Source organism: Protopterus annectens, chromosome 9.part0, assembly GCF_019279795.1.
Source record: "Protopterus annectens isolate FY-2018-M chromosome 9.part0, PAN1.0, whole genome shotgun sequence".
Taxonomy (NCBI): domain Eukaryota; kingdom Metazoa; phylum Chordata; order Ceratodontiformes; family Protopteridae; genus Protopterus; species Protopterus annectens.
In genome coordinates, this window is record NC_056743.1 from 1,517,223,825 (window position 1) to 1,517,240,120 (window position 16,296).

Sequence of the window (16,296 nt, forward strand, 5' to 3'; positions counted from 1 at the left end):
TAAGAAGCATGAAGTTGGCTTTGGAGAAATTTTTTACTGTGGTTTCCTTAATGGGGGGTGGGGGCGGGATGTGAATATCAACGGTGATTAGCTTATGGTCGGATCAGACCAATGAGAAGTTGACTTCAGGTGTGGAACACCGGTCACTCACGTTGGTAATGACTAGGTCTAGGATATTGTTGCCCCTGGTGGGGGTGTGGATAAGTTGATCCAGAGCATTGGAGTTTATGAATTCCAGAAAGCGTTGAGCTAAGAAGTTGGTACACGAGTAGTTTTCCCAGTTAATGGTGGGGTAGTTGAAGTCGCCCATTATTAGGGTGTTTGGTTGAACCCTGATATTTTCCAGTACATCAGGAAAAGAGGAGTGGGAATCCTGGGGCATGGTGGGGGATATGTAGCAAGCTATAATTTGGATTGCAGTTTTGCCCAAAGTTAGTTGCACTTGGATAACCTCGGATGCATTATGCTGAACAACTAGCCTGGAGGTGTGGATATCCTTAATGAATATGGACACACCTCTGCCTTTGGTGTTTCAGTCCAGGTTACATAGCCAAAAAGTGTGGTATGAGTTATAGCCTGGTAGTGCAGGGGTGCTCTCTGGAGCCTTGAACCAGGTCTCAGTCACTGCACAGATATCGATGTTCTTCATTTTAAGGAGTGCCTCGAGTGAGTGCATTTTGAGATTTAGACTTCTAACATTGAGTAGCATTACCCTCAGTTTTTGCTTGCCTGCTCCTGTTACGGTGGTGAATTTGTTATTTGAACCTTGACTAAAAAAGGCACTATAGGGGCAGCAAGAGCCTTAGCCAGTATCCGGGATCCCAGGGGTGACAGGTGTAGACCATCTGTGGAAAAGCATTGTGGTATTATTGGTATATGATATTATTGGATGCATATCAAAACTAGCAATTAAATGTACATGTTCCTGTGAAATATAATATCTGAAGTTGTAAATCTTTATTTATTCTTATAGGTTCATAGGTTGATACTAGGCTATCTGCCCTAGGGCATTTACAAGCCTAGCCAGAGTGTGTTTGGCTTTCACCACCCTTCTTAGATTAGTTGACTGTGCCTCTGTATAGTAGGTCACAGAAGATAGCCCATTTAAGGTAAGTTTACCATGCTTCTGTCTAGCAGTGACACAGAAGAGATCCCAGGGGTAAATTTACGATCTCCCATCCAAACGTCAAGATTCTTCTTGAAGAGGGTCATTGAGGGGCTCTGTCTGACATGGATTGGGATTTTGTTCCAGAGTGAGGGGAGCCTCTGGGATATGAATCTGTCCCTCCAGCATGTTCTATTTATTTCTGTGCTGAGGTTTAAGTCACTGGAGCATGTAGTTCTGATGGATTTGGATTTCTTGAGGTGGAGCATGTCCATTAATTCTGGGTTGGACATGGCTTTATGCGTCAGGCACAGATCACCTCTGAGTAGGCGGTAAGCAACTGAGTAGAGATGGAGTTTCTTTAGCCTAACTGCGTAGGGCATCTGTTTGAGTCCCTTGATCCTCTTGGTGAGGTACTTTTGGGGTCTTTCTAGTTGTAGCAGGTGTCGGGTAAGGTACATCCCAAATGGGGCATTGTATTCAATTATGGGCCTGATGAGTGATGAGTAGAGGGTGATGAGTAGAGGGGCACAATGACCTCTCTTGATCTAGATGTGAACCCCTTCGTGATAAGGTGGGCTATATAGAATGTCTTTCTAACCACTTTGGCAATGTGATTGTCAAAAGAGAGATTGCAATCTACTTGGGTCCCCAAATCCCTAATTACTTCTTCTGTACTTAATGGATTACCACCTATGTGGTAATTTGTGGGCACTTTGTTTTTCCCAAAGGGGATGACTATGCACTTTTTGGCATTTAGCTTTAGGCCATGGCTCTGGCACCAGTTATCTGTCTCTGTGAGACCTTTTTGGAGGATGCTTGTGTCAGCCGGCAAGTTGATTATGGCCCCCAGTTTGCAGTCATCTGCAAACTTTGTCAGCCATAGTCCTCCTGTGTTAGCCTGTACCTCAGAGAAATATATACCAAACAAGAGAGGTCCCAGGACTGAGCCTTGTGGGATGCCACTTGTAACTGGTTTAGAGTTTGACATGGCACCTGCAATTTTGACCATGTGGGTTCTATCCCTAAGCCAGTTTGCAACCCATCTTGTGACATAGGGGTTGATATTTAAGCTGGTGAGCTTATTTATGATGCCCAAGTGGGGTATTGTGTCGAAGGCTTTTGCAAGGTCAAGGTAGGCTGTGTGGACTACCTTCCCTTCGTCTATGACCTTGGTGACTGTTTCAAAGAAATTGACCAGGTTCAAGAGGCAAGATCTGCCCTTAACAAAGCCGAATTGGGTAGGATCCAGTGTTTGGAGGTTCCCAATGTCTTTGTTTATGAGTTCCATGATGATATGCTCCATAGCTTTACAGACCAGGCTAGTTAGGCTTATAGGGTGATAGTTTCCAGGGTCCGTTGTGGCACCACCTTTATGGAGTGGGACCACTGTTGCTGTACGCTATTCTTTGGGTACATATCCTGTTGTAAGGCTGAGACTGAACAGTGATTTTAAGTGAGGGTTCAGTTCTTCTTGGAGCTCATGTAAAACACAGCCCGGGACACCGTCCAGTCCCATTGATGCTGTGTTTTTTGCTTTGGAGAGGGCAGCTCTCACCTGTGCATCTGTGATGTCAGGGAGGCTACACTCTGTTGGGATAGCCATTTGCTCATTTGGGGGGGAGGGGAGGAGAAGTTTGCACTGAACCTGTCTGCCAGGATGTTGGCAATGTCTGTGGGTTCAGTGTATTTTTTGTCATTTTGCACTAACTCAGAGCATATCTGGGAGTTTCCACCCAGGTTTCTGACATAACTAAAGAAAGCCTTGTGATTATCTTTAGTGTCTTGTGCAATTTTTCTTTTGAAGCTAGCCTTAGATGATTTTTTGATGGATCGTAGTTTATTGCTAGTACTGATCAGAGTTGCCTTTCCTTTCAGGGATTTTGCTCTATCCTGTAGTAGCTTTCTCCTTCTGTTGTACAGCTTATTTATGGCTGGGGTCCACCAGACATGTTTCCTTCCTTTGGAGGAGTGTGTCTTGGTTTTATTTGGGATAGCATGATCCATGCATTCCTGTAGGTATCCACAGAATGCATTTGTAAAGGATTCTTACACTTACATTTCCCAGCTCACGCAAGCCAAAAACTCTCAGCTAAGAACCTACCCACAATGCCCCTCTCCTAGATACTCCAGATATTGTTTGCCGCATTCCTAATCAGACGTGTTAGCCATCTCTCTCAAGCTAAGTAGTAATTTGTTGTTTTTTATGACAGTTTTTCTTCTAATTTTCAAAATTTTTAGTCAGGTTAGTCTTTTATCACTGTCGCCTGTAACCTAGGCACATTCCCTACCCTTTTCTTGGTAATTTAATTTTTTTACCCTTTTGACTGTCCTTCTCTCCTGTCTTTGACTGGCCCCTTTTACTAATGGTATTCCTTAACATAACTCCACTGCTATTTCTCCCTTAAATTTCTTCTACAGGATAATATTGTTTTCATTTCATGTCAGACAAAGTTAAGTTAGGTTTTAAACAGTGTAACAAGTGTGGATGTAAGATGCCTAACTCAGATACACCTGTTAGTTTTGTCTACTGTTGAAATATAATTTCTGTCTAGCCTAGCCCAGTTTTTATACCTTGGTGAATAATATGTAAATTCACTCTGAACTCCTAATACTGAATTCACATCTTCCATAACACTCATCTTCATAAATGTCTTCAAAAATCTACCCTCATTTGTTAGATTTTCCCTTCTGAGCCCTCCCTCCAGATACATCCTTACTGCTGCAAATCAAATTCGAGTCCCCACCAATAAGTAATATCCCCTGCTGAAAGTTGATTTCTCTCAGAATTTTCTTAAGCTGCATTATAGCAGTTTTAGGTGGAATATAAATACATGCAAGTGTAATCCTCCTCCTCCTTTGCCAGTAGCCCCTTAGTACTACAAATCTACCATTATTATCTTTTTTCCCTCTTTTATCATTATTGGAGCTCCTCTTGCAATTAATAGAAGTACCCCCTTTTCCTTTGTCCCAGATATTCCACTGAATAACCATTCTGAAATCCTTTCTATATCAAATTCACATGCTCAGTTCTTTCCAAATGTGTAGCCTATAGCATTGTTATTTGCACTCTGCATTTTTAAATATAGTTCACTATTCTTTCTTTTTCGTATATATCTGTGAAGCCATTCACATTTAAAGATAATATGGAAAATATCATTATGTTAAGATGTTATTATTCCCACCTGTTGTGTGCAACATTTTTTTAAATCTCTGGTTTCAACTTTTTTGTTACATACATACACTAATGTTTGACAGGTTTATCTTTTCTACAGCTATTTCTTGTTATTTCCATTTGAACCTATGTCACATCTTGCAACACTTTTTGTTTTAATTAAAACCCTCAAAAACACACCCTCACAACACCTCTTAAACTTATTAACTTAATACTAACACACAAAACTATAGACATCTTCAAATAATAAAGTTTAACCATCCTAGTAGGAACAATTGTCCCAGATTGACAGCCACATTCACAGGCTTGAATTTATTTGTAATAAAGCTTATCCATGCACTCCCAGATTAGAAAAAACACTTGAATGCTTTCAGAAAACATTATCTCCTGGCCATTAAATACTCATTTATTTATTTGCTTCTCCTTAAAATTTGTTAACAGATCAAGCCAAGGGTCTTAATCCAGTCATTCCTGTATCCAAAAGTAAGGAACACATATCAGTTTTTCTTGTATCATGCTCTTTAGGCCAGACTTTTCTTCTCTTTTTACATTGCAGTGCCTACATTTCTTAAAACTGAACAAGGAGAAAGAAAGTAGAGGGAAAAAAAAACAGGGGCACCTGCTTACTTTAGAATCCTTATTACACACAAAAATAACTGGGAAAGCTTTACTTTATAGCATGCAGTTTATGTCATACATTGTATAAATACTACTGTTAAGAACATTTTGTTTTACTTGCAGTTAACTTTTTCTGACCTGTTCCCCTTTCCTAAATGTTCTTCAAAACATTAATGACATGAAGTAGAGCATATGCTTTGGAGTTCTCTACAAGTTTAACAAAGTCAAAAAAGTCCAATATTTCCAGGTCTTCTTGTATTGTTATGTTTCACAAACATAATTAATGTTTTGTATATCCCGCATTTATTTGTCAATTTCTGATTTGCTGGTTTGCTTCCTGTTGATCTTGTAGATCCAGTCTCTGCTTCATTTCCAACATACTCCTGGTTCTTTTGTGCTTTTCCTTTGAAACATTGGAAAAGGTTTCACTAGCATAGTCTTGCTACAGGCTTTGTTTAGCAGAAGAACAAGAACCAGAATATTTTTTCTGTTTGATACCTCACTTTTTGTTGGACAAACGTTTGTATTTCCTCTGTAGCATGTTCTGCATCAAAAAACAAGAACCAGAATATTTTTCTGTTTGATACCTCACTTTTTGTTGGACAAACGTTTGTATTTCCTCTGTAGCATGTTCTGCATCAAAAAATGATTTTGATCCTCCAGGAAAGAATATTCTGAAAATAGCTGGATACAGCTGCTTGAATCTAACACCTACTTTTCGACATTCCCTGATTACTAGAATAAATGTACTCCTCTCCTGGTTGGTGTAGAGTGAGTAATCATTTTCCACAAGCATGCTACTGTCTCCCACTTATAATAGTTTGCCCTTCTGCCACATTTTTGTCAGAATCAACTCTTTCTGCTGATAGGATTGCATCTTTACTGTTAAAGATCGAGACTGCTTTCTCATGGCCAAATTTGCAGCTTACACATGATGTGCCATTTCAATTAACAACTCCTACTTTGGAACACCAGTCCAGTTGCTTGTTTGTGTTTTCATAAAATTAATACAGTCTGTTCCTTCCAGCTTCTCTGGTACAGTTGAAAATCTTAGTTTTTCCCTATGCGCTCTGTCCTCTAATTTTATTACTTCTTTTATATATCTGTTCTTGAACAGTCTCATACTCAGACAGCCTTTTCTTCATTTCAGCCTCAGATTTTTGCAGTTTTATCACCTCATCTGAATATTCATTTAAAGCTTCTTCCATTTTTTCTAGCCTTTTGATATTTGAGTTGATATACTGGATTACTGGAAGCCATGTCTTGCACCAAAGCTGAAGTTTGTACTGCCTTTTGCTGAACAGCTGCAGGATTCTTTCCAGTCAGTGTGTTTTCTCCTCAACTTTTGTGATTGATTTTCTTTCAGGTTCTCTGAATTTATTTATATGCATCCAGCACTGCACTTACTAGCCAGTTACTGAAATTTACTCAAAAATACAAGTTTATTGTTTCTCTTCTAAGTTTCTGTTTTCACACTAGGAGAGCAGAAATTAAGCTGTTACTCAGTGTGCAGTCCTCTTGGAAGTCCAAATTACAAGGCAACTTGAGTCTCATGACCATTTATGCTTTGTCAGTACCCATCCTCAAGTTGTACACCCTTTTTCTAAGCAGGCCAGACCAGTCAAGCTTGATGTGAATTTAAAGATACCCATCTAATAATCAAGACTCCGTTTGAAGGAAAATAGTGTAGTGTACCACACTGCTTAACATGGAGGGTTGTTTGTTCCACAAATGGAGTAGAAGCTGTATAATGAATCTGTCCTTCCAATATATCTTATTTAACTACTGGTGAATATTTAGGTTTCTAGTTCTGGTGATTGATGAGCCATTGGACTTGAGCAGATATAGGAGATCTAGGACAACCAGGTCTCTAGTGGCAAGGAAGGCAAGGCACAGATTTCTCCTTAAGAGTATATCAAAAGAAAAATATAACCAATGGTTCTGGTAAATCCACCTGCCACCTCATAAGCAGGGCCCCTGTGCATATCCAAAATTTGAACCACAGGATGAATAAGTACATAAGCACAATCTAAGATGCAAGGAGAATAGCTGACCCCAATGCGAGAGTAGTGGACTGTCTTCACTTCTTTATTAAAAAACAAAAAAACAAAAAAAAAAAACAGGTCAATTAACTAAAAGCCATCATTAAAAACAATTAAAGGCAGTTCAAAGCTACATGAATAAAGCTGAGTACTTTTGGTGACTAAATTTTATTTGTTTTTATTATTTTAAAACTAAGTAGTGACTTTTGAAGTTCTGGCCTTTTAATTGTTTCTGAATTCTGGATTTCAGTTACTTGGCCTGTTTTATAACAAATAAAGAAGTTAAGATAACTTGCTACACTTATGCTGGGGTCAGCTATCCTCCTTGCATCTGTGATTATGTTTACCCTCAAGAGTATGCAATATACAGAATATAGAGACAGTGCTTCCCGCCTCTCTTATTAGCTCAGGGTCTTAAAGTCTGTAATTTTCTTTGTTAGGAACCTCTGAAGTCTTTCTAGTTGTCTGATATGTCTAATGATGTACAATCTGAAAGGGGTGTTATATTCAATTCAATAATTGCCTAATCAATTCTGAATATAATGGAAGAGTGACCTCTTTAGATCTAGATGAAATTCCCATTGCAAGTAACTGTGCTAAGCAGAAACAAATTCTGACTGCTGTTGTTCTTGTCCCAATGGTGACTGAAAGACAGGGAATTAGTAACCCATGTGCCAAGGTCTTACATTTTCATTTTATAATGGAGTATTGTCTATGCTGTATGCTAAGGGAAGTCTATCAAAAAATTCAGTATTGCACTGTTTAGTACTTAATTCAAGCTCATTTTCTGTACACCAGGTACTCATGAGTGCAAGTACTTGCTTGAGGGTTTGGGTATCAGAAGGGGACTTGACAACACTCCCAGTTTATAGTCCTCCACAAACTTAGTGCGATATCAGTGGTTGCAGTCGGGAGGTCAGAAACATGGATAGTAAAAAGTAGGAGTCCCAACACTTTGCATACTACCTGAAGATGCAGCCTGTTACCCGCACTATGTGGATTCTGTCTTTAAGCAATTTGGCTATTCACCTTACCATATAGAAATCTGTCTTTAATGTGATAAGCCTACTTATAATGCCAGCAGGTGGGATGGTGTTGAATGCCTTGGAAGAACTAGACAATCAGCTTTTTGGGGTGGTGGGCAATAGCACAAAAAGTTGCTTTAAGAGTACATTTTTTTACTGCTGAAATGCTCACACACTCATGGGTCTGTGTGGGGGGCAAAGAAACAGTAACAACACTACAAGAGAAAGTAAACTGTCTCTTTTGCCACTTGAATGGCAAATTCAGCTTAGAAATGAACTGATTCTGATTTCTGCAGTCACCAAATCTTCAAATGGACCTTCTCCCATTTTCATACCTTTAAACTGCTATGATTTAAGCACGGTGCTATGATTCTGGCACTCACATTTAGCCTAATCCTCCTAGATTTACTGATTTCCTCATAAACTCATACTTGGTTATAGGAATATACCTTATTAAATAACTAAGCCTATACTGCGATTCAGTAAAACTCACTGGATACGTTCTAGTGTAGGGAAAAACTCCTATTGTGAAAAATAAGAAACGTCTACAATTTTTGACCATTTATTATAATTTTTAAGTGTCAGTGCTATGATTTTTTGAATGCTCAGCAGTTGAGCATTAGGGTACAGTGTATGGAGAAGGGTTCATATTTGCAGAATTAGTGTGGACTCAGGATTTTTTTTGTTCCTGATCTTGACAGAGAAGACTGGGATAACTAAAGGGCGTTGTTGTATTGACAGACCTCAAATATCTCCAATACCCCCTAAATACCTATTAATTTAATACTAACACACAAACTTATGTACATCTTCAAATATTGAAATTTTACCTTCCTAACAGGAACAGATGTTACAGACTTGAGTTAACCTAAAAGAAAGGTTATCCGTGCTAAGCTGCATGGAGCAGCTTGTGATTCTACTAAGTGCTAACTGGTTTTGTCTTATCTTTTTTGCTCTCCCAGTTGGGAAAACCTCTGAATGTTTTCAGAGAATATTATCTCCTAGCCAAGTTCTCTTTTCTTTTTTCCCCAGCTAATCACTCTTCACCAGACTGTAACCAGCCCTTTTCTTTATCAGATTGTCTCCATGGAGACATGATAACCAGACAGTCAATTTCTGTTTATCAGATTGTTTTCATGGAGACATGAGGGCCAGATACAGAATTGCTACTAAGCATAGTCATTTGTTAGGGAAAAAACATAATATTCAATGTTGTTTTTCATTTACTTGCTTTCTCTTAAAAATAGTTACTAAATTAACCTAAGGTCCTTAATCCAGTCATTCTCCCATGCAAGAATGAGAAAAAGCACTTTAATTTTTATTTTCATGCTCTTTTAACCAGGCTTTTTTTACATTGCAGTGCCTACATTTCTTAAAACTGAACAAGAAGAAAGAGAGAAAGGAGAAAAAAGGGAAAAAAGAACTTCAGCACCTATTTGCAATCCCTATCCTTAAAATAACTGGGGAAACTTTATAGTATGCAAAGAAAACCACATACTACAAAATAGTACTATTAAGAAAAATGTTTTCTTTACTCACAGTTAGCCTTCTCCCCTCTCTTCCCCTCCCCAAAGCATTTTTCTGAACATTAATGACATGAAGTAGGCCATATACTTTAGAGTCCCCCACAAGTCCAACAAATTCTGAAAAAAGTCCAATATTTCCAGATTTTCTTATTCTGTCATATTTCATAAATATAATTATTGCATTGTAATCCCGCATTAATTGTTTTAATACTGTTCATCTCCATCTCCCAAATCATGTCTCTGCTTCATTTCTAATGTACTCTCAAATCTTCTAGTGAATTCTCATGCTCCCTTCCTTCTCTCCAACATTTTTCCACTGAAACAGTGGAAAACAGTTCACAGGCACAGCCTTTCTGTGGTCTTTATTACCAGAAGAGCAAGAAGCAGAATTTCCTTCTGTTTCACAGCTCACTTTTTGTTGGAGAAACTTCTGAATTTCCTCCTTAGTATGTACTTCATCAAAAATGATTTTGTCCCTTCAGGAAAGAATACCTTAAAGACAGCTGGGCACAGCAGTTTAAATCTCACACCTGCATCTCAACATTCCCTGAATAGTGGAATGAATTTACTCCTCTTCTGCCTGGTGTACAATGAGTAATAATTCTTCGCAAACACTCTGCTGTCTCCCACTTTTAGAATTTTGTCCTACTGCCACAGTTTTGTCAGAATCAACTCCTTCTGCTGGTAGGATTGCAATGTTACTACTAAAGGTCTAGGGAACTTTCTCATATCCAGGTTTTTGCAGCATGCACACAATGTGCCATTTCAGATAACAACTCCTGCTGTTGAATAACAGTCCAGTTGCTTATTTGTGCTTTCATAAAATTAATGCAGTATGTTCCTTCCAGCTTCTCTGGTATAGCTGAAAATCTCAGGTTTTCTCTAAGTGAGCTGCCATCTAATTCTGTTTTTTTAAACACCTCTTCCTGAGCAGTCTCATATTCAACCAGCCTTTCATTCCAACCTCTGATTTTTGCAGCTTTATCACCTCATCTGAACATCTGTTTAAAACTCGTTTCCATTTTTTTTAAGCCTTTTGTTGTTTATTTATTTATTTTATTTTATTTACTTTACATTTGTTGACTGGGCTAGTCTAACTGGATATATGTCCATTTTCAGTAGAGGCCTGGGGAGATAAGCTCCACTAAACAGATAATAGCAACATCAGGTACAATACTATTTTAAGACTAGAATGCAATTTTACATAACTGCTTAGTAATCATATCATTTACATATTTAAAAGAAAGAAAAGTATTTATAAGATAGAGACACAACTGACAGTAGAAAACTTGCTATGCAAGTTCCTTAGCTAGAGAGGTTCCTAAGAAACACCATGTTAAAGAAACTTTGAGTAACATACAGATCTCACTCTGTAAGGTTCATGAAAGAGGCAGAGATAGAGTAGTGATTGTGAGATAAGTATACAGTGGACATAGCAGGAAGGAATTATTAGTCTGGGTAAATACATGGGCAAAGCCAGTGGGTTTTAAGGTATTCTTTAAGTTGCTTTTTGAAAAGTAGTGTTGAAGAGAGTGATGAGAGTTCACTGGGAAGAAGGTTCCAGGCTTTCCCCATAGTGTTGGAGAACAGTGAGTCCCCAGCCTTGTTGTTGGATTTTTGTATGGATACTAGTATTTTACTTGCTGAGCGTAGGGTTGTGAGATTTTTGTAGGGGGTGATTAGGCTAGCGAGTATTGCAGTATTACTAGGATAATAAAGGGTCTTGTGGGTGATAGTAAGTTGGCGAAGTTGAAGCTGATTATGCAGTTCCAGCCATCCCAACTGTTGTAGATTGTGCAATGGTGGTTTCTAAAAGAGGAGCCAGTGACAAATCTAGCAATGTTATTGTAAGAGGTTGCCAGTTTGTTGAGGTTGTGTTTGGATAGTTTGATATAAATGGGTGAGGCATAGAGGAGGGTAGAGATGAGATGGATATGGGCGATAGTAGTCCTAGCTATTGGAATAAGGAAAGGTTTAATTTTGTAAAGGGAACCTAGTTTTCTGTTAACTGATTTTATTGTGGTGTTGATGTGTGTGTCAAAGTTAAGGTTGTGGTCAATTGTTAAACCTAAGAGTTTGGTGGTTGGGTCGGGAGATATAACAGTGCTATTATTAGATATAACTGTGAAGTCTATTGGAGTGGACTTTTCTGTGGGAGTGAAAAGCAATAGTTTTGTTTTTTTGGGGTTCAGGAGGAGGTAACACTGCAGAAACCAGTTTTCCACACTATTAAACACAGTTTGGGTGAGAGAGTTCAGATGAAGAAGTGGCAAAAGATATTAATGTGGAATCATCTGCATATTGTATGCAGGTAGCTTGAGGAATTATTGTATTTAGATCATTATAAAAATAGAGAAGAGGAGAGGGCCTAAAACAGTGCCTTGAGGGACACCAAGAGTAACAGGAAGATGTGTAGATAGATTACTGTCCTAAAGCACTGCCTGTTGCCTATTTTCTAAGTAGGACTTGAACCATTGTAATGCCTGTGTATCTAGTGAGAGGGATTTAAGTATATTTATTAGAAGCCGATGGTTAACCATATCGAAGGCTTTTGAGAGGTCAATAAAGAGTGAAGAGAATAGTGTATTGTTATTATTATTTTTATTAATGCAGTCAGAAAAGGATAGGAGGGCAGTGGTAGTGCTATGGAATGGTCTAAAACTATGCTGACATTTAGCTAGTAAGTTGTTTTGGAGTAGGTGATCAAGTAGTTGATGGTGGATGCATTTTTCCATGATTTTTGCTAAGGGAGAGAGTAAGGCTATTGGGCGAAAGTTTGAGAGTTCAGTAGAGTTCCCGCCCTTATGTAGTGGGATGATATGGGAGATTTTCCAGATGGATGGGATGGTACCTTCAGTAATGGTTCTATTTATAAGGATGGAACTGGGATAGGCTAGAACTTTAGCTGCTATTTGCAGATATTCAGCTGGGACAAGATCAGCAGAGAGAGTACATGGTTTAAGCTTTTGAAGAAGGGAGCAGATAAGGGATGTTGGAACAGGTTGTAAGTGGAATGAGGGAAACAGGCTAGTAGTAGTGGTAGGCAAGCTTGTGCTAAGAGTTGGTAGGGATTTAGCTAGAGATTGGATGGCGTCAGTAAAGAAGGTATTAAAGGCATTAGCAATATGCTTGGGATTGTCATCGGTGGTCCCTGATGGGGCTGGTGTTTTTGAGTGCCCAGGATGTAGGAGTCTATTAATACTTGTCCAGAACTTTTGTGGTTTGTGTTAGTGAGTTTGCTGGAGTTGAAGGTAAAAGTTTTTTTTTGTCATGTAATATTGATTTTTAGTAGCATTTCTCAGCTGCCTGAAATTTTCATGATCTATAGGGTTTTTAGTAGTTCTCCATTTGGCCCAGCTTTTATTTCTTAATAGGATTTTTTGCCTTGTCTCTTTTGTGAGCCAGGGAGCAGTTTTAGTCCTATTCCTAACTGAGCGAGTAGGGGCATGATAGTCTAGGATTTGTAAGAATTTAGTGTTAAAGTAAGACACTGCTTCATCTAGTTGGAGATATTTTAGGGGTGCCCAGTCACAAGCCTGAAGTTCAGATTGGAAGCTTTCTGGATTAAATTTTTTATTGGAGCGGGTAGTTCTAAAAATGGTTGGGTTGGGAATACTGATCTTTTGTCTAATAATGCAGGTTAGTGAGTGGTCACTGATATCATCAGGAAGGGTACCTGCTTTGTATGTAAGGGGATGGCTGTTAATTAGGATCCAGTCTAGGATGCCTTCTTTGTTGGTGGGTTTATGGATCCTGGTAGGGGTGGTAATTGTTTGGGAAAAAACATATAAGTTTATATGGGTAGTTGGCTTGGCTGAAGCACAGCTATTCCAGTCTATGTTAAGGTCACCCAGCAGTATGGTTTCTTGAGGGTAGGAAGTAGAGAGCCGGCTCAGGATATTTTCAAGGGTGTTGATGTTATTACCAGGGGGAAGGTAGCACCATATTATGTAGATGGATTTGCAGGCATTGATCTGCAGTTTAGAAATAAGAATCTCAGTGTTGTTATCTGAGTGTAATTGTATATCTAATGGAGTAAGTTGTAGCCCTGATTTTTATAATATTTTCACTCCTCCTCCCTTTCTGGTTTTGCGGTCTGTTCTCAAAATATTGTATTCAGGTGGGGTAATTTCATTGTCCTGGGTTGGTGGTTTAAGCCATGTTTCAGTTAGACAAAGGATATCAAAAGAATGTACATCTAAGAGAGCATGATGGTGGGCAGTTTTATTGTTTAAGCTCTGTATGTTGAGATGTGCTATAAAGAGAGAATTAGGTTTATGTTGATATACTCCCTCAATGTTTCGTTTATTTTAACCAGGTCTGTGTACAGTTGTCTTATATCTTCCTGTAGATTCTGGAAGTCATGTCTGGAGGTTGCATTGCTCTTTGCCAAACAGCTGCAGAACTTTCCCTGGTCAGTGTTTCTTCCTTACTTTTTGTAGCTATTTTTTTCCAAGTGCTCTGTATGTTTTTTTCCTGACATCCAAGCAGAATGCTTACTAGGCAGTTACTAAAATTTACCTATAAACACAAAAGTCTACTGGCCTTCTCTATTGAGTTTCTGCTTTCACACTGGGAGAGCTAAAGTTAAGCTGTTACTCAATGTGCAGCCATCTTGGAAGTCAGATAACCAAAGGGATTTAAGAGTTAGCATGGAAAAATATAATGTTTGTAAAGTGATTACAGAATTTGCAATAAAAATAATTAAACTGCTCTTACTAGTTTCTCATCATGTGATAAGGAAGACAGTTTAATAAAATCAGTACTGATCGTTGGAAAAGTTTAGCTACTTATGTTTTAACTAATTAATCTAAATTGTGCCAGGGCAACTTCATCCTGTGGAGTTATTTAATTTGCTTACAAAAGCATGATAACTGGCTGTGCTATTATTTTGTATGTGTTGACCGGTATTCTTTCTCCTTGCATCTAAAAATGATGTAGAATTTGCCACCTTATGCATATTTTGGCATGGTCTTTTGTCAAAGGGCAAATTCATACTGCTTTCAACTTTAAACTCTAGGTGCATACTCACCAAATTTCTGTATATGTTGCTTTTTATTTCATCTTTATTACATCTATATCACCCAGCCTTTCTGCTTCTCTTTTGATTTACTTTACCCTGCTGTTAGTAAACTGATTAGTACGTATAATATACAACTGACATCAAAGGGATTAATTTAAATCAGACTTGTTCTCAAACAAACTAGTAGTATGATTTTTTTGTAGAACCCTGGTTTATTTTAAAACCTTTGCTACTGTAATTATATTTTTTGTGGAATTCTGGATTTATTTTAAAACCTTTGCTATTGTAGGTTCCATTTTCCTGCTGATTTTGCTTTCTTGGCTAACTAAGCAAGTGATTGCAGTCGATTCTTAATATAACCAGGAAAGCACAATTGCTTTTGCTAATATAGCCAGGAAGGCACAATGTCAAATCTCTGTATGAACCATGTTCGTGATAATCACCCCAACACACAGACTGCTAAGTGCTAAGGAATCTAGTGCAATTTAAAAAAAAAAAGCAAACGCAGTAACTGTTCGGCTGCATGGCTAACTGCACCGTCTTAAATGGCAGTGTACAGAAATTATAAATCATTGATAAATGAAACATGATCGTTTTACTGTAAAAGGTAAAACAACCCTAAAATTAAAATCCTTCTCCCCTGTACAAAGTTCTTTTACTTCTCCATCATAATCTGCAATGGATTCTAACCTACTCAGCTACTTGGTGTGTACACTTATTTCTACTCTGCCTTCATACTATATTACAAGTTAGTGTGAGGAAGTAGTATAGAAAAAAACTGTCACATCATTTGTTTATGAGCAAAAAAATCTATAGCATATGATCTAAAACCAGTTCTGATGTTTACATCTCGATTTCTCCAACATTACTCTTTATCTAATCCATTCCAGCTGTAAACACCTATAAGAAAGGACTGCTACAGAATTATTAAGCTTTTGTAAAGGTGAAATATATTGAAAATGGTAAGGTTCACTGATACTCCACACACCTTAGAAAATGGAGTACGACTACAAATAAAGTTTCTGGCATTTTATAAAGTTCTAAGTTTACAGATCATGTGACAAATTAAAGACGAACGGAAAGTTACAAAAAGACAGTTCTGTAATATGTAATGAGTACCAGCCCCCCTTCACAATGAACATAATGCTTCCATTATGGGTGAACAAGGATTAACCTGCCAAGGATTGGAATTCACAATCTACATTCACCAATAAAACTGACCAAAAACTCATTTTTTTAAGTGTTTTTGCAAGGGTGGCAAACCCCCTACACCCCTTACTTATTTATAACAATTCCATGACTGCACCAATTCAAAGAAGGAGGAGATTCAACAAAAAAGGACATCAGTGCTGGCACAACTCACTAACAGTGATTTCCTATGGAGGAGCTCTGATTCTTGGTGGATTGAATTTAAACTGAGGCTCGAGGATTCAGTCTTTGTCCACCTGTAGGTAAACAGAAAATAACACTACTGGCAATTTGGCAGCTTCCTGGGGGTAGAGGTTACATTTTTTTCAGCCATAAAGTGTGACCACTGGCAATATGGTCATACTGCTCAACATCTTAATACAAAAATATGGACAACGTAAAAAATAATGGAGAGTGACAAAGGTCCAAAACATTGCTCTTATAAAATTCAAAAGTTACTAGAAGAAACACGTTTTGTGTTAACTTGCATTTTCTAAAGGACAGTAAGTCTGAAACTCGGATGTTTGTCGTTATTTACTGATTTTATTTCTCAGTGATTTGCCAAAAAATACAAATTTCATGAGGAGCATACCA